The sequence below is a fragment of the Perna viridis genome, chromosome 7, assembly GCF_037379345.1.
Source record: "Perna viridis isolate PV_CMFRI_1.1 ecotype Kerala chromosome 7, ASM3737934v1, whole genome shotgun sequence".
NCBI lineage: Eukaryota > Metazoa > Mollusca > Bivalvia > Mytilida > Mytilidae > Perna > Perna viridis.
Genome location: NC_142451.1, coordinates 20023877 through 20043839, shown reverse-complemented (window position 1 = coordinate 20043839; position 19963 = coordinate 20023877). Strand labels below are relative to the sequence as shown.

Genomic DNA, 19963 nt, shown 5'->3' with positions numbered 1-19963 from the left:
CAACAAATATCGTTTTCAGATCCTTTAATCTCAGTTTCCGCTGTATAGATTACGTATTATCTTTAACCAACCCCAGTTTTGGAAATTTATATATATAGAGGTTTAGGATACTATAAGCATATCTTGACTTACACTTAGAGATCGATGAATATGGAAAACTACTGACAAAACTATACGACAAACGCGATGACATTTCATTCCGTATTGTCAATTATCCTTTCATCTGTGGGAACATATCATGAGCACCTACGTATGGAGTTGTCATGTCACAACTCATACGTCATGCCAGCGATTGACGTAACTACGCAAACTTCCTGCATTACTTCTTACAATTAGGCCTCAGGGGCAGGGTTATGTTGCTACTAGATTAAAGTCATCACAACAGACATTTTATGGTCGTCATCATGAAGGAGTAATCAAGGGAACCAAGGTCATAGCGGTAGTCAGAAGAATGTAATCAAGGGACAAAGACCCGACATGGAAAACAGATATACACAACAAAGAACATAAAGTAACTAAAATCATACATACAAAGTAACAAAAGCAAATGAGCAACTCAGACTCCACTAAAAACTGGGAACATGGACCAGGTGCACCGGTAGGGTAAGCGGCCTCTGCTTTACTAGACACACCCGCCGAGTTGCTCATAAAAAGTCAATTCCGGGGTAGACAAACGAGGAAAGAAAAACTATGACCCGTTGAATAAATCAGTTTTCACTGATACAACAGAATCTTCGTTTAATGTAGCTTTAACAAGCTGTTCTTTCATTTTGAATCATACAATTACAAGAGTATAAGGTTGTGCACTTTTTTATCATAATAAATATGCGTTTCATACGGTCGGGTTACATGTAGAAATTACATACCAAGGACACACAGGACAATGACGAATTACAGAAATAGCATGTCTCATTATACACAATGATAGTGACATGTTGTCCAAAATTCTGTCCGTCGTAGGAAAGACTGATGTCATAACCTTCCGGTTCCGAACGTTCTGTAGCTGACCTCTTTCTTCTAGATTCATGTAGGTCAACAGTTACCATAAACATGTTCCTGTATTCAGCCTTGTATGAGACCCAGTCTGTGATGTACTTGATATCTGATTCATCAATCTACATACACATATAATATGATGAAGTTAAAACGTTTTAACGCTTCCGAAGAAACATTAATTAAAAACAACTTATACTTGTTGCCAGCTCCGATTGATATAGTATACTTATAACTCTAAAATATGTTAAATTTGTAAGGATATATGCCCTAAGACATTCTACTAAATGTCTATTGGCCGAAATGTCCGACATTCGCAAGGAATTTTTGGTTGTCATGGTCCGAAATGTCTTTGGGTCGAATAGTCCGACACTGGTAAACATAATGGTTCTTATAATTTAAGAGCCGTCTAAAAATAGTTTTATTCAATTTAGTTTCGCTTCATTCTCTTTCGATTTGCATACTTTAATTATGTTTTTGTTAAGACTCGATTCATTTTATCGAATCATTTCGTTTCGTTTATTTCTTTTATCGATTATTTTCGTTTTGTTTCGTTTTGTTTCGTTTCGATATTTTTATGACCCGAGAATTATGAGTTATATTGATTACATAATTTTCGCAAACATCTAGGCGACGTACTGCAGACTAAAATGGTCAACCCTATCTTGGAAAAGCTATGATTCGATTTTTATTGAATTATCGAAACTAGCAAACATTTTCCGAGACCGCATATATACAAGTACAGGCGAAAACAAGAAAGAACAGTGTGTATATTCTGGCATCTTAGTATTGAACCACATGAAAAGATTTGCAAAAAATAAGAGTGTATATAATATTTAAAGATCTTAGTACTCAATGTGTGTCGGTAGAAAAAAAATAAGTAAAGATATATATCGTAGCTCTTGTTTCTATACGAATTATTATCGTTTCACTTGATTTAACGACATATATTTTGCCGTAAGAGGATAAAAAGGCATTTGGTACTTAAGTGGGTGGTTCGTTGGAAAATATAAATAAAAATCAACGAATACATCTACATTTTCTTTGTGATCATCTAGATAATGCGTTTCACGAGACGTTTTATTTATTAGAATAATAAGTTTTCTTAAGAGTAGCTGCTTGTTTGGTATGAATATTAACATAATACATATAATAAATATAGCACATTTATAACTTGTCCTTAAGTAATTTATTCTTAAACTTCTTAAAAACTTATTCTTCACCATAAAAAGAAGATGTTAAGTAGATAAAGATATATATATATATTCTAATAAAGGCCGAAAATGTGGTTCTCTTTTCTTCTTTTAAGCACTTTTCATTTGTGGTTTATTGGTGTTTAATTCCTGTTTTTCCTTTTGAACAGCTACTTTTTAAAACATACAATTCTTATTTAATATGCGTTCAGACAATTCTATCTGCAATTTTATTGTATCATCGAGGATTCTCTAGTACATATTTCCAACCACTTTTTTTTTAGAAAGAGTAGTCAGGTATCAAATGAGAATCAAATATAGTATTGTGCATATGTCATACGTAAAAGTCGAAGCAATTATTGGAGTAAAAGGAAGTAAAAGGAAGTAAGTCATAACTTGAAGTCTATTAACATATGTTCTCGAAATCACTTAAGAAAGAATAGTTATAGTTTTATTTTTATGTACATTTCTATATTGCTGTGGTTATCATCTGATAGGCGATACTTAGACCAAATACTTGTTTATTTCAGTAACACTATTTTATCTAATGTTGCATCTATCAAAAACTTTGAATTGTAAGGGACAAACTATATAAAGGCAGGAAAATATACTAGTCAGATGCTGATTATCTTTTCAGTATTTTCGATTTGAAAATACAATTAATTAAAGACGTTTTGGAAAATAGCACTTGCCAATTTATATTATACTTTTTGACTGTCAAGCAACAACTAAAAAAATACTATCATTTTATTGCATAAGCACAATAAAGTTTTTCTTGTTGAATTATCAGCAGCATATTTGATGTTGTTTTGAACTTTAGAACCAAAAGCAGCTATTTATGGAATAATATGTAAGTTTGGTAATTCACTTGCACTTTCACACGTTGATGCAATTTTCTTATGTTGTATGTACCTTGTACTGTCGAATTCTGTACCACATGTTTTCTGATAGGAAATTCCCAAAATATTTGTTCGCCTGCAAGCCCGATCACCAAGCTGACATAAACCCGACAAAGGAACGCTTACATTTTCTGGTGGGATAGAACTCTCAACTGAACAGTCATCTCCAATGTAACCGGCATCACAAGAACACGACCCTTCCATAAGCAAAATAAAGAAGGGACGATAAGACAACAATATCGATGCAATTATCACTTGCTTCCGATTGCAGACCTTTGATTCAACCCATGATCTTTTAAAACATACTCAAAAAATCTTACACAAAGTTTAGTGCGCTTCTGTTATTTCACTGTGAAGTGAAGTGAACTTGTTCGTTGCAGATAATTATGATATCTTTATTTTTATGCAATTACATTTTTCATGAATTCTATATTATGGTTAAATATGTTGATGCCTTCTTGTAAACCGTGTTGAGAAGTCTTTATTACAAAATATACTGCAATAAAGAAGCTCAAACCAAATTCATTATTTATTCAGTATTTAAAAGAGCGCATACAGGAATGAAAGGAGTCAATACATCAAGACAAGAGCACTTTTAACAATTAACAGACCTCTAAATATACTGGAACTATGCGGGGTAGATCAATGTTCGCTTTTCGCGACAAGCTAGGGGAATTTCTGTTATATCCTAGTTCAATGAATTCTTGGAGCCGGTGTTCCCTCCAAGAAAGTGAACTTCCTATGGTAATTGCGGAGCCTCAGTCTTTATGTATACATGCATCATTTGGGTGATATATAATATTTGTTAAATTATAATAAAGGTTTGAGCTACACAACTCTTTGCGCAATTGGCATTTAAGCCTTTGAAAGTGACATAAGCTGTTTTGGACATTCAGTTAAAATACATGTTGTTGTAAATTATATCACCATTTCATTTAAATGTTCTAAACTCAAAAAAGTGATATTCATAACAAATTCAAATTGTCATTTGTACACTCTTCTATTAACAGCTTCTGGACTTCTGGACTGTAAAAAATATTCTGTCAGAAAGTAGATTATTGAATTTAGAATGGCTTCGAAATCTAGGTTGTACTTAAGCTTTAGATCAACGTGTTAATCAAACCAAATTAAAAATGATTTAAGTAACAGTTACAGTCAAGTTAGAAATAAAAAAGGAAATCGAATGTTGCTTATTAAGCATTTTATATTAAAATAGTGCGACAGCATTAGTCTGATAAACGGTTCTGTTTTGGAAAAAAATGGGTATAGGCATATTTATATTACAAAGGGCAGCCAATTTCAATAATTTCATGGGAACTAGTGAAATTTAAGATACACATGGAAATCATGTACATAATTTCGTTTTATTAGAACTTTAATGTTGAATGAATTAAGTAAATAAAACAAAAGATTTTACGAAACGTTGCAAGACATATTTCTTGATAGGACATAGCGTTTTTTTTTTTGTCCCGTAACTTTGATTTTTTTTTTTTTCGATTCAAAGCATGTTTTATGTAAAATACTTGATTTAAACTTTGAACATTTGTTCCATTTACTATTATGATTGAACAGAGTTCATGTTTTCATTTATTAAAAAGTAAACTGACAACTCTTAAGATAAGAATTATTTATCAGATTATTTCAACCTAGGAAAACTACATATTTGAATTGTTTTTTTATTGATCATTTTTGATTCAATTGATCAAGCATACAAAGGAAAAGCATATACCTTGAACGCATTTTCCGTTAGAACTACAATTGTTGAAGCACAATCTACTTGTGATAGCATCAAGAACCGTTTGTCCACCGTCCTTAGTAGAATTATTGACATACAATGATTCATTCCTGGACAGTTCCACCAAAACATTAACAATCATTGCTTCAACTGTGTCAGCCATAAAAGACGTGTCTCCTGTCAACTTAAAGGTAAAAAGCGAACAATTTTATACTTAAATTATGATTATCATGTACCAATATTCGACTTAAAGCACTAGAACACCTCCATCGCTCACCTACAACTCTATTTTTCATTTTATAATTATTTGATGTCTGTAATAAAAAAATGTCTTTTTTTTCCTGTCATGGGCGGTAAACTAATGTATTGCAGACAATTTTGTTGGACTGATCATAAGGGTCACTTCTTCACCTTGAATTGGACTCACAAATCATTATGTAGGCCTAATCCAAAGGATACGTTTATCAGTCGAAATTTGAATCTGTTTTTTTTTTTATTTGTACGATATGGTCTGAAAAACTAAAACTAAATGACAGAGTAGGCAATAAGTCTTACATTGAACTGTCGTATAACTTCGTTCCAATAGTAAATTCTTAGGACATTTTCAGGGTCATTTTATTAGGCAGCGTTTTCATCTTACTATTATGGTTTCAAGATATAAGCTAAAAACGGCAAACTCATTAATTTCAATTAAAAGACAAAAACTCAAATAAGAGATAATTAACTGGTTTCTGAGTGGAAGACATTTAAGCAATGCTGATGGTGTGAATGACGATAGACGGCGACGGAAAGAAGTGTTATAATCTCAAATTGACCAATGTTCATGTGTGCTAATTAATAACCTTTAAATATACATTTCAAGTTAAATAAAACTTGTTTTTTTATCAATTGTCAATAGTAAGACATATTTTACTTTAAGGTATTAAACTTTATTTATATAACAATCTTAATTATATTTTTATTATTTATTTTGGTAAATTAATTGAACAAATGATAGAGAATGTGTGAATGCATATGTTATTAGGCGAAGCAATAATACCTCGATATCTTTTATACAGGACTCAATAGAATCATTCATTGATAATTCCATATATTCTTTATATGTATCTTCAGGCAAAGATTGTTCCAACTGCTCTTTACATGCGGTATAAGCTGTATCTTTTGTCCAACCATTTCTAAATGTCCGAGTGATCTATTAAATACAGCAGCACCATAAAAAAGAGCTAAGTAAAAAGTTTTTTCAATCTTCTTCTACAATCTTAATTACAAACAAAAAATACATGTTTTATCTTTATAAAAGTGGGAAATACAAAACATTATCTAATTGAAGACCAAAAGTTCACATCTATCGTTTTTACTACTTACATTAGGCTGCACATCATTATCAATTTGTAAAGGAGTAAATTCAATAACATTATCAGAACTCTCTTCGATAGATCGATGACGGCGATGTGATGACGGACACACATTGGTTTGAGAAGTTGGCTCGGATGTTTTGGAAAAATTGTGGTCTTTCAACAAATAGTTTTTCGCAAGAGGAACTGACTCTGACAAAATAAAACAAAAAAACTTCCAATTTCATTTCCCTGAATTTTAACAGTATCTGTTAGTAGGATAAGAATGCATAATTAATTGATTCACGTGTGATTACATTCTTACCCAAGAAGAACCAATAATATACATTGGTTGGTGTTCACTGTGAAAAAAGACGTAACAGTTGTTTTGTAGTTCATATGACATTTCACAACTTATACATACAGCAAAAGTAACTCTTCATTTAAGAATAAACGCAAAGGTTGCTATATATAATGGTAACAACAAATTGGAATAGCAAGTTAATGACGAAAAAAAATATCAGGTGATTTCCACTCCTACAACAGCATGGAAAAATGTAAGCGAATACCTCCAAGATTTTGCAAAATCTTGATCATCATTGATTGGTCCACTGTAACGATGCCAATAGTCATCAGAAGGATCTTTTGAGCAACTTGGATAGCCACACGGTCCTTTTGCTCTTTCAATGTCACATAAAGACGGTTTGATTGTAACCGTACCTATAAAACCCGACCATCTTGATATTGATAATGTAATTTCTGTTCCTATTGGAAGCTTTATCTGAAATACAAGCAATTCCGTTGCTTTATGTTATGCCTCAATGGTAGTTCAATGGAAGTTTATATTAGACACGTAAAAAAAACAAGAAGAAAACAATTAGGTTTATCGATATGAACAACATAAATTAAAAAAAAAACACATACATAATGGTTTTACAAAGCTCTTAAAAACGTTTCGTACTTTATATCTATTTCTGCTGATAACTATATGCAGGTCACCCACGCCATTTATTTGAGTATTCGTTATTGGATTTTGGTAGTAACTGTTTCCTTGTCCGTGAAATGATTCGACATGTTCTTAACACAAACAATGACTGTCGACTTCTGATTGCAACACCACAGTGACAAGATGATCCTTGCCAGCCAAATCCACAGTTTGTCAGAAGTGTGTGCACCTATAAAATTATACATGTCTTCCTAAAATAACAGCTATATGGTCAAATATTTTTGTTCGGGAATACGTCAGATGACTACTGTTACGAATAATACAAACGTAATCTTTAATACATTGTGTAAAAGTATTCTTATTTTCAACCTTATTCGCGTAGTTATATTCATTTTTGTGCCAGTCGGAACATTAAATATTATACATGTGTATGAAAGAACAGAGAGTGACGTAGAACATAATGATAAATATGCATAGAAGAATATTATGATATTGACAAAAATGACCTTTTGAGATATGTTTTATCTTCTTTGATGTGTTCATATTACGTATATTGAATCCTTCTGATCTTTACCCATTAGGTAGACACACTTATTTCGTTAATACATATTAATGCGTTTCAGGATATGAATTCAATATTGCTGCTGTTTGTTTGGTGACTTACGCTTTTCTTATACACTATTTAATTCGATGTACTTGTTTTTCTTGTGACACATTGGCCAAAAAAAAACTCACTCGCGAAAATATGTTTGTGTGCAATCATGATGTTTGTTCTTTAATTACAAAAAGACATTCGATAATTTTTAGAGTTTAATAAAACTTATTTCTAACAACTGATTATAAGTAGTTTAAATCATATGTTTAATATTACCCAGTATGGGCCTTTGTCGTTTCTGTACATTATAAATTCACCAATCTCCATAAAATGATAATACCTCCCATCGTAAGTAGAGATATGTGGGTCATTCATTGACTGACATACTCTGTTAGCAAGTCTGACATCCTCATCAATGACAGTCACCTTTAATAAAAGGTTAAATGTATTTTAAATATAATAATAACTCTTAATTATGATTTAATTTTTTGTTTTAGAGAAAATTTTCCTTCCATTACAGGCCTTGCTACTGTTTTTTTTATTTTTAATGAACACAATTAATTGACAATAAATTAACTACAAAAGCAAAAAGTTTATGTAATATCTACCACTGTATTCAGATACTGCTAAACACCTAGTTTCATAGAATAGCATACCTGTATGTATGGAATTGTAATATTATGCCAATGTTCGTTCAAAAGGGAAACAGAGGAAGTTGATGCACAGATAAATGATGAACGCCCCCTAGTGTTATACAATCCGTCACTTAGTCCAAAAACTTCTACATTTTTTTCTTCTTTCCAGTCAGTCGTTGATAACTTTATTCCACAAAACTGTGCTTTGAAGATGATGTCTTTAGTTGTTATGTCATTTTCACATATCGCTTGCACATTGTCTTTTTCGTCTTGATGAAGATGAATGAACAAGTTTTGAAAACAATGTGATGTCAGATTAGGGTTTGTCGTCATGCAGCCAACCGGAACTGTTGCACGGAAGGAAATGTTGATAGACTGGCCTTCTATTACAGTATATTTTTGCGCATCTGGCTGAAATAAATAACACACCAAAGTTAATTTCATTATGGAGTATGAACATTAACTACATGATACAAATACCAAGGTTAAGTTCACGTAATAAGCTAAACCGTTACATCCTTTGTTTGCATTACTATGTTGTTCCTGATAAACGAGTAAATGTAAATATCACTCAGGTGTGTTGACTAGAGTATGCAAGGCATGCTATGAGGAAACTGGTATGTTGACAGACATCAGGTATACCACATGGGCTGAGATATCCCTTTAAACTCAAAACTCGCGGATTAATATTTTAGGATTTTTGAGGTACATCGGTCTACTGTCAATTGATTATGAAAAATAAATTTTTAATTGAGGTAGCAAAAAAATGGTTGCTACATCACATTAACATAATTGTGTTATTCTATGTTGTTTAAGTAACAAAAGATTCCTGATACTTGTCTTTGATTTTTTTTGATCAGTTATGACCCCTTTGATTGCTTAGGAATCTCTAGACAGTAAAGCAAATGTATAATTCACTACACTACTTTCGATTTTTCACCACTCAAATTGAAATGGTTAAAAATGGTTTTCTCATATAATTGCCGCACATATGTGTTTGTGAGCCGATTTTAATTTTCTAGGGCCTAAAAGCAACGTGCATGTTAATATGATCGGATATTGAATACAAAACACACTCTCCTTGTAAAGGAAACCTTGAATAAAGTAGTTGTAAAAAACTTTCATTCAGTGACAGTTTAATTAAATTTTGATCAATATAAAACCATTCTGATTTTTTTTCTTTTCTTTGTGATAAAATGAAATGTTGGAATTCAATGTGACTGTAACTGTTAAGTGTAATATACAAGTTGTTGATTTAAATAAAAAAATAATACCAACTTACAAATACACCAGCGTCAAAAACTGCACTTATCTGATTCGGACCAGGTATTGAGTCGACGGTTTCTCTTATTCTTAATACACAGGTAACCTAGAGTAACGTAGTAAATCAGAAAGTTTTAACAACAGTTATTTCACTAATGTTGCTAATCAAATATTCTGATTTCACTTAAAAGTTTCGATACCTTATTCTTCGGTTATATGTTTCATGATCCGTGAATATTTGAAGTAGATGAAATGAAATGGTATGCATTCATCTCAATACCATACACATGTTTCAGCTTTTTCTGTTGATCTTTACGTGATTTTCTGGCGTAAATGAATTTAACGTTCCATTTTCAAAGACTCCAAATACACCATGCGTTTCGTGTCAGCCACTGGTTTTAATCAGTGGTTCTCATCGACTGTATGAAACAAAACATGATTGTTTTCGTTTTTGCTGACGTAGACAAGAACAGCTTTTTAGTTTAGTTGTTATCAACATTGTTTAGAATATGCAGCTTTCCAAATCTGCTAGAAAGCAATTTGCTAACCCATTAATGCAACGGTTTTTTTTAATTTGAAAAGATAATCTCTGAATTCAAAATACATCCAGATTAGATACTTAAATCAGAAACATTTGAAGAGACAGACACATTAAGTGCTGATGACAGGTTGTCTGGACTAGAAATGGAGTACTGTTGTAAGTACGTAATTATAGGACTATCGTTACAGCATATTAACATGACTCCATATATTTAAACTTTAGTTCGTTTCTGATAAAACTTTTTTAAAATTTATTTGTATAAGTTGTATTAGTATAGATAGTCTAAAGGAATCTGCCAACTTATAATCTCGAAAGCAGAAACAATGACATATATAAAGATAGTTGACAAATATGTGGACTAATTTATGACCCTCTTAATTTTGTATATTAGTTACAGAGTTGAAAATCTTTAAAACCATTCATTACGTTGTTAACAATGCGTGTCTCAATAATGAGTCGATTTCGCGCATTGTACTGAATGTCATTTTCCTGACATTTACAATACTTCTTTTTCCATCGGGAGGACAATTAACGCCTGCATTCATTCTGAACCTACAGATCAACACCAATATTTATCACCAATAAACACCCACCAACCTGCTTAAAAGAGGGGCATTTCTTTCAGCGACGCTATTTAATGCAATCGGATAGATGGAATTTTCAAAGCCTTCGAAAGTCGAAACCTACTTCAAAAGTATTACACTTATTGTGTCTTTTTTAAGTTACCTTGCTCCTCACTTTGGTGCTGATTAAGCATCATCTATGCCCATGGAATTTTTTTTCCAAAGCGCCCAAAACTAGCACTCAGTCTTTAATCATAATCAATTTCTAGCTTTTGTGAAATCGTATCCATGTACAGTCCCTCTATGGGATAAACTTCCCATTTGCCCCATACCACATCGCCCCATCCCCCATTGATCCATCCTCAATTACGTAGACACATTTCCTGTTGTCCAATGCTATTCCCCATATCGAAAAGAAAAAGTAAAGTAAATGTTTTATCAAACACATACAATGCATAAGGATGCAAAACAGTTTTGTGCAATCAATATAGACATTAGAATCTCGCTGCCGAATTCGACAAGTACCAAAATCTCGCGATATTTGCATTGTTTACATCTATTATCGCAACTCCGATCTGCATGAGAAATAATCATGCATAATATTCTTAAACCTATAGATGTATATAAAAATTGTGACTGAATTTAATTTCTAAAATGATTCTTACAAATAGATATTCTTATTTTTAATTCAAATCTGAAATGGGTAAACACTTTTCCAAATGTATACATTGTGTCCTATTCAGTCCCAGTTCCACAAAATAACATATTTCTGTAAATGTATGGATGCAAACAAATTCAATTTCAATGACAAAATGAAATTATTGTTTCAAATCTAAAACAAAAATGTCAGATCATATGTATGACTGTGACACATTAATTTCAGTCTAAATCCTAAAAAAATACCTATTTCTGCAGATTGTAAGGTTGCGAACAATTTTAATTTCAATAATAGTCCAAAGTTATTGTTTAAAATATTGAAAATGACAAGATAAGTATCCGGTTGGTGGTTACGACTCTCATATTTCAGACAAATATCTCCCAAATGACATATTTTTGCATAGTGTATGCGTGCGAACACATTAAATATACCGACTAGTCTTGAAAATGAGATATTGTTTTGCAAATTGAACACTTGAAATTACATTTATGGTCTTATATTATTGTTAAAACGTTAAAATTGTGAAAATAAGCATCATGTATGTGGCAGAGACACATTAATGTCAGTCCAATTTCTCAAAAAATGAAATATTTCTGCAGATCGTAAGGATGAGAACAATTTTAATATCAATAATAGCAGTATTCTAATCCGTTTCGAGGTGGCGACAAATAACATATTTTTACCAATTGAAAGGGAAATTGCATAGTGGTGCACCGTGTTGGGAAAGATGCCACGTTCCTCGCACGTTAAAGAACCCTACTGTGGTATTCTCCCGGAGTGAGTAGGAACAATAGGGCTCCGCCACAGGAGGCTAAATTTCCCGACCCTACCCACCTTTCCCTGTTTCCAGTGGCAATCAAATTTTGTCGACCCCATTGTCCTTGTGTTCCATCCCTTTTTCATTTCATCATTTCATGTTCATTTTGTCATTAACTTCATCTTCATCGTCTGAATATAGCTGAAATATTGCTGCTCGGACGTTAAACCCCAACATACAAACAAACAAACAAACAAAAAATGGTCTTGTTATTTTTGCTCAAAATGCGTAATTTGTCTTTATTAAAATCATCCCCAACACAAAATTATTTCAATCCAAAATTTCAAAAAATGGCATGTTTAAAAATCGTATGAGCGCGAACATTTTCAACCTATAATGATCAGAAATTGAATGTATTTCCGGTAAATATTTAATGTCAATAAATAATAAACTGCGACACCTGTAGTCATCAAGATTTACTCTAAAACAAGCTTTTTTGAAACTCTTTAAATTGCTGTCATAGATATATGACAGGTACATTGCTTGCGGAAAAAAGGGAGAACATTTTTTTTGATTGACCAATCAGAATTATTCATCGCCCATTTTCCCCATTACCCTACTTATATACCCCATTCCCAATGCCCCATTCCCCATTGCCCCATCCCCCATTACCCCATTCCCCATGCACCATTGTCCAATACCCCATAAAATGGGAAGTTTATCCAATACAGGTACTGTGCTACTGTAAGGGCGAAACATGCGTCGTATATCTTTTATCTATATAAACTTATCCACAGTTACCCTTAGAAACAGAGGCAAAGTATACGAGATTGTTTTTTTACAACTTGCAAAGTTTCAAAAGTGCTAAAAATGATCTATCTCTTGACGGGTAGCAACCTGTAAGTGTACAAGAAGAGAGAGGTTAAAACAATCATATCACAAGCAGTTAAATCTACATTGGAGCGTCTAAGGAAAAGTCTTCTTCCAATCAATCAACTTTCAAACTCCCTGGTCACAATCACAGGATTTTATAATGCCACTCTTATCGTTGCTATCTTTTACAACTTTCAATGGACCAGTTAACAACGGGAAGAACGGGAGATGTTTTATAGAATAGATATAACGATCAGGTTGAATGATTAGAAAGGTTCAATCTTTGTTGAATCCCCTTTATTTAAGATCATAAAAATGTCTTCAATATCCATAGAGTTTAAGACCGTTACGAACATTTTTGTTTGTAAAATCAATTAAATTGTGTGAGATTGACTAATTAATGCCACTTTAAATAATGAAAACACCCCGAGTAATTATCAATAGTTTAAAATTACTGGAAATTCAGATGCCTAATGTTGAAGTATTTCTCATTTATTATCACACTTTCTTTATTGATACTGTTAATGCAAAGTATGAGCAGATATTTTGGTCAAAATTCATAAAATTGGCAGATTTGTATCATATCTACCACTTCATCAATATTACTTTTTTATTACAATTAGCTTTGTTAGTACCTTCATATTCATCCTGTAACTATTAATCCAATCTGAATTTCTCAGAACTGTGGAGTTGATGTTCTCATAAAGAACTTTGCTACTTCTTTTCACTTCGTCTCCGTTGATATACCATATAACATCATATACATATAACTCAGGGGAGGTAATATAAAACTGACACTTGAACACTGCTTCCAGACTGGATGTTGATTGGACAGATTTTATTTTGTTGTTTTGGTCTTCTATCAATTCCGGTTGTACAAAAGGAACGACTGTAAGTTTCACATACAATGCTAAAAGAGTAATCAAGGGAACCAAGGTTATATCGGTAATCAAACGAATATAAACCAGGGACAAAAAACAGACATGGAAAACAGACACACACAACAAAGAACATAAAGTAACTAAAATCATACATACAAAGTAACAAAAGCAAATGGGCAACTCGGACTCCACTAAAAACTGGGAGCATGGACCAGGTGCACCGGTAGGGCAAGCGTCCTCTGCTTTTTTAGAAACATAGAAAGGTCAAGTCCGGGGTAGACAAACGAGGAAAGGCAAACCATGACCCGTTGAATAAATCAGTTTTCATGATGCTGATGGATACATCATAACGATCCACGAGTTCATGATGACGACTATCACAAATACTCTGTTATTGAGAAATGTATATCATTTAATTAGTTTATAACACAAGTAGTGTATTAAAGCTTAAGGATAAGTCATAAAGTGAACCACTTGAAAGTAATTTATTATGCAACTGAATCATTTTGCAATATTTTGTTTATGTTAACCCTTCCTGTAATTATTGTTATCCTAAAGTGTTTGATAAGTAGAAGAAGATATGGCTAATATATTTTTCCGTGAATACAACAATGTGAATTTCTATTTTTCGGTACGATTGTACGTAGATTGTGAATGGAATCTCTAGTAATCTAGTAATATATCCATATGTTCAGTAGAATACTGTCAATTGAACGAAGATTACTCGTAAGGTTTCTAACTTTACTGTAGAAACAAATCGATATTTATCCTGATTATGATTTAAATCAAATTTGATTCCTTCTAAGAATTGCTTTATTCATGCATGAGTCAAATTTGTCAATATATAATATTATGTTTCATCATGAGTATTAAAACAAAATAAAAGGTATTATTAAATTAAATATCTTACAGGTACATCCTGGATAGTACCCAGTTTCCGGAGTCATTCCATTTGGACAGGCTACACTACCACTGCCTAAAATATTTATGAAAAACGGATACAGGTTGTTGAACATTCGCTATATAAACAAGAGAAGTGATATTGAGATTACTGCTTTAAGCCGAAAGTTTAATTTTATAATTTTTAAAGCGTTTTTTGTTCATGTCAGTTTTTGTTTCTTATATATAATCACGTTAAATTCTAAACAGTAGTTATTCAGCAATTACTGGATACCTTCATACGCAATTAAATAACAAAAATACGATCACGATTGAAATCTTCTGGCGTTGTTGTCAAAGGAGATTAATGGTATGAAAAGTGGTTTCAATTTTATGAAATCATTTTAGTATTTGAAAAGTATGCTCAAACAAATCCGAAAACCTGATCTCCTTAAACTGTCTCTGATGTAAGAAGGTAATAACTTTACACTTGTGAAGTTTTATGAAGTTTCGTAAAGTGAAAAAAAAAAACAAAAAAACAAAAAAAAATCACAACATCGTTGAAAATAACAAGACAATGGTAATCAGATGTTTCATATTTCCCTCTCCCATATAAATGATAAATAATTTTTCCAGTATTGGGGATTTCAATAAAATCATAGCTAACTATATAATAAACACATATGGCATGTACAGTACCAAAACAGTAGGCAGAATTCTCTGGCGTAGGAATGAGGTAGTACACGTAGAATCCACCACACCAAGTTATCTTTACTGGCAAAGTCATATTGCAAACGTTATCATCAGTTTGAATACATGCTTCTCTAGTCACATTTCTGTCTTCTCGTGTAGGTAACTCACCTTTGAATGTTTGAACAATGGTTAAACTTTTACGCAGTTTATGGTTTAATGAACATTTTGAATAAGGTTATTCGTTTATTATCAAGACTTTTACTTTGTAGTTTCGAATATTCATTCATCTACTCTTTTCATGACAATATCTTTTTATTTTTCTTTTACGCTTAGAACTAATGATAATTTTCAAACTAGCAAATTTTAGTTTAATCGAATACAGTTAGTTTTTGAATCATGAAAAGGAAATAAAAACTGTTTCGAGTTGTTATTTTTATTCAACGATACTCTTTGAGTCAGATAACGTAACTTCTTTCTCGGGAATTGTTTGCAGACCTACATAGATTGAAAGATATTTACATTTAACATAAATTGTGCTGTTCAAAATATAAGTTGCAAAATGTCGAAAAGTGTGCCACATGATTATTTCTGAGCATTTTTGAAAATATTTTCTTCCATCAAAAGAAACAAATAAAACATCTTATATACAAATGGTCTTAAAAACCTTTTTGATTTAAACGTAAAAATGTCGATACAAAAAAATGATAAAAACCTCAAAATTTAAATAGATATATATACATGTATATTAACAGTTTGAGGTTCATATCAACTAAAAGAAAAAAACAACGTCACAATAAGGTTAAGTAAATAATGATAAAAGGAAAGGCATGTCTACTTTAAATTAATTTACAACAAAACTTAAAACAATGGGGCAATTCCAGACTTTTTACAACTTCGAAAAATAAAGTAATTATTGCATTCATTATATAACAGTTAAATGATCTTAACATTTTATATCCTTCATTAAAACGATCGTACTTACAAAAGACAAAGATAAATACGTTTAGAACAGAGGGTACGAAATTATGTTTTTCTTTTGACACTCGGTTTACAATACAAAATTAAAATCAAATATATATCAACCTTTCACACAGACGAAAACAAAACTGCTAGTTTTTCCTTTGATTACTCATGGTTATCAATTTAATTATAAGCTAAACTATCCATCCGATGAGGTGCAGAAAATGGAAAGTCGAACTATATTCGTTTGAATATTGAAACTTTATAATACATAATAATGTAGAGTGTCTTTTAAGTTACTCACAAAAGCTAGAAAGAGTAATCAAGGGAACTAAGGTTATAGTGATAATCAAATGAATGCAATCCAGGAACAAAAAACAGACATTAAAGAAACTAAACTCATACATACAATGTAACAGGAGCTAATGAGCAACTCCACTAAAAACTGGAGGCATGGACCAGGTGCACCGGTAGAGTAAGCATCCTCTGCTTTTCTAGAAACACCTGCCGAAATGCGCATAAAAAGTCAAGTCCGGGGTAGACAAATAGTAATGGAATCACTGAGTTAATTTGCTTGTTGTGTTGTATTTTTTAAATTTTAGCTTTAACTAAATATTGAATTTTACTGCTATTTCAATTGTCTTAACTATATCTTTAATTCGCTATGCTTACATTTTTGACAAGTACGCATAAATGGTTTATTTTTTGTGTTATATTTTGTAATGAATCTAAGGCAGGTTAGCAGGAAGGAATTCCTCTTTCGGCAGAAGGTAATGCCTGACCATGCTCTATAGCCGACAAAACTTCCAAAACTGAACAATGCATTAGTATATAGTTCTTGGTAGGTATTCCTCATACTTTGTAAAGAATAATTCCAAATCATCTTCCTAACATACAGAAGAAGATGTTTACATAAAGCTGGAATTTTCAATCGACAACAATTTTGTCTAATGTGATGCACGCGTTTTTCAACAAATGGCCGGCATTCCAATGGGAACAAATTGTGCTCCTCTACTTGCTAACCTATTCTTTCACTCTAATGAGGCTGACTGTATAGCTGATCGGAGATTTGAAACATCGAATCTACTACCAAAAACCTCGAGATAAAGGATGATACAGACACTGTGAGGTGAGTTCAGCCTCTTATCTTGACCTATACTTAGAAATCGATAATAAGGAAGGAACTATTGACCGAAATTTTCGACAAACGTAATGATTTTTCATTCTGAATTGTGGCAACATCCCTTCAGCACCTGCGTATCGTGTGTTCATATCACAACGTTATGCCAGAACTAGCCGAAAATACACAGACTTTTTGTATCGCGCTAGATTTCTAACAAGTAGGCTTCTTGAACAGAGTTATGTTGCTACACGATCGGAGTTATCACTACAGAAGTTTTATGGTCGTCGTACTTCGCCATTAAAACTGATTTGTTCGACGAGTCATCGTTTTCCTTTCCTTTTTTGCCTACCTCAGACTTGACTTTTTATGCGCAACTCGGCGGGTGTTTCTAGAAAAACAAAGGACGCTTAATCTACCGATGTATTTGGTCTATGTGTTTGGTGGAGTCCGAGTTGCTCATTTGCTTCTATTACTTTGTATGTATTGTTTTAGTTACTTTATGTTCTTTGTTATGTATATTTGTTTGTCTGTTTTCCATATCTGGTCCTTGCCCCTGTATTACATTCTTTCGATTACCGCTATCACCTTGGTTTCCTTGATTACTCTTATATTGGTTAGAATAATTTAAGTTAGAAGAACGGGGTGCCTAAAGCCTAAAATTTGATTTTTTTCTTGTTTAGATGCCGCAAGGTTTATTATCAGACTTATAACAAGGGACACTTTTATGAAACAATAAAATTTATTCTTGTTTAGACGACATTGGAGTAAAGTGCAGCGGAAAGATATTTGAAGTAGTAATATGGCTATATAAAATATTTCAATGGAAAAAAACTTAATGTAATTTTTAAATAGCATACTATATAAGGTTTTAGGCCAAATGGAAAGGCTTTTGGTCTGTTTTGTTTTTATTATTATGAATTAAGAGGCAATTTGTTGAGTAATGTCATAGTTTAGTTTTGTCGGAAAAACATTCTTTTGTGCATTTTAAAAATTCTATACAAGTGGTCTTTACATGTCACGCGTTTCATTAAACTTGCAATGCGCGACTTCACTTCAATTACCTGTCAAAATGTCTTACAGTCGTCTTGGTCTCTTATCACTTATCTGTCTAATTGAGATAGCAAAAAACTTTCCTGTTTTTTACTAAGATATGAAGTTCAAACATTTCACTCAATTGGATTATGAAATAACGTATACAAAGTAGTCCTAATTAACTCGAGAACTAAAGTATTTTTTTCATACATTTCCTTAGCACTATAAGGTCAAGTTAAAATAAATGTAGAATGATGTTTAAACAAAACTATGGCTTATTAAATAGTCATCAATAACACAGACAAATATATTCACTTTACGTCTTGGCAGAAAAAAGTTAACGAATGAACAGCTTTGAAACATTTATCTTCAGAAGAGTATTTAAGTGATAATGGGATAATTCTCAAAGAAGATCATGCTACATTCTAGGTAATTTTCACGGTTTACAATAATGTAATATTAATTCTCATTTGCATCATTGATGATTATTTAGATGTTTAAATTATTATTAATTTTAAAGCGAATTAGAGGTATGTTAGATCACATAAAAAAACGAGGCGATTAATATAATTTGTAAACTTTTAGGGCTTAATCTGAAATTTTTCAACCCGGCGAGGTTGTTGTCTCTTTAAACGCTACATCCATACTCGTTGTATTTTAGGGTTTTGGTTAGAAATAATAACTTTATATTTGTAGTATAACACATTTTTAAATACATGTACCTATAACTGAGGCTTCATACCTCATACCCTGAAATGTACACGGTAAAACATTTCAGTGATGGATTAGGCTGCCTAATCGGATAATTATAGTTTTGAGTACGTCTTGCATGCACTGTTTGTTGGATTGAAATCTCCTATATATTTTATTCTGATGCTCCTGATGAGAAGTTACTCATTGGAACATCATTAAAATTTGCAATATATATGACTGGGATTTGTTTTGGTATTTTTATTTTCTTACCATTCAGCCATATTGGAAACAAAGTTCCACAGTGATTCACACCAGGTGGTGATGTTGGCATGATGTCACCATTTCGACCACTATGTCTGTACAACCCTTCTTTGATTATGTGATCACTAATTGGTGTATCCATTGACAAATCTATTATGTAATCTGATGAGCGCATCTCATTACCGTCGGTCTTAGTATATTTCATGCATTCTTCGAGATCTGGATTCAAAGTTGTTGAATGAATTGAATTTTCTGAATGTTGTTATGTTATCAGCATACATAAAACAACATTCCACCATATGTTTTTCATATGATCCGTTTAGCTCTTTAAATTATATGTAAGGACAAAATGAAAGTAATGAAAAACACAAGCGATTTAACTCACGTGAGTAAAAGCTATATATTAACTACATGCTTCCTATGGGACAAGATAGGAAAAAAGTTCTAATAATGGTG

The 19963-nt window shown here is 32.2% G+C and overlaps 1 pseudogene across 1 annotated transcript; it reads right to left on the bottom strand.

Annotated features, from left to right (window-relative positions):
- Window positions 1–752: 752 nt before the first annotated feature.
- On the bottom strand, window positions 753–19806 carry LOC148611720 (von Willebrand factor D and EGF domain-containing protein-like; annotated as a pseudogene). Its single transcript, XR_015924601.1, has 14 exons — window positions 19517–19806; window positions 15445–15606; window positions 14777–14842; window positions 13621–13895; window positions 9613–9699; window positions 8352–8741; window positions 7972–8121; window positions 7116–7329; window positions 6724–6935; window positions 6186–6367; window positions 5860–6012; window positions 4815–5004; window positions 3099–3282; window positions 753–1115 (listed from the first exon to the last, which is right to left on the bottom strand). The product of XR_015924601.1 is annotated as a von Willebrand factor D and EGF domain-containing protein-like (transcript).
- Between the last annotated feature and the right edge of the window lie 157 nt (window positions 19807–19963).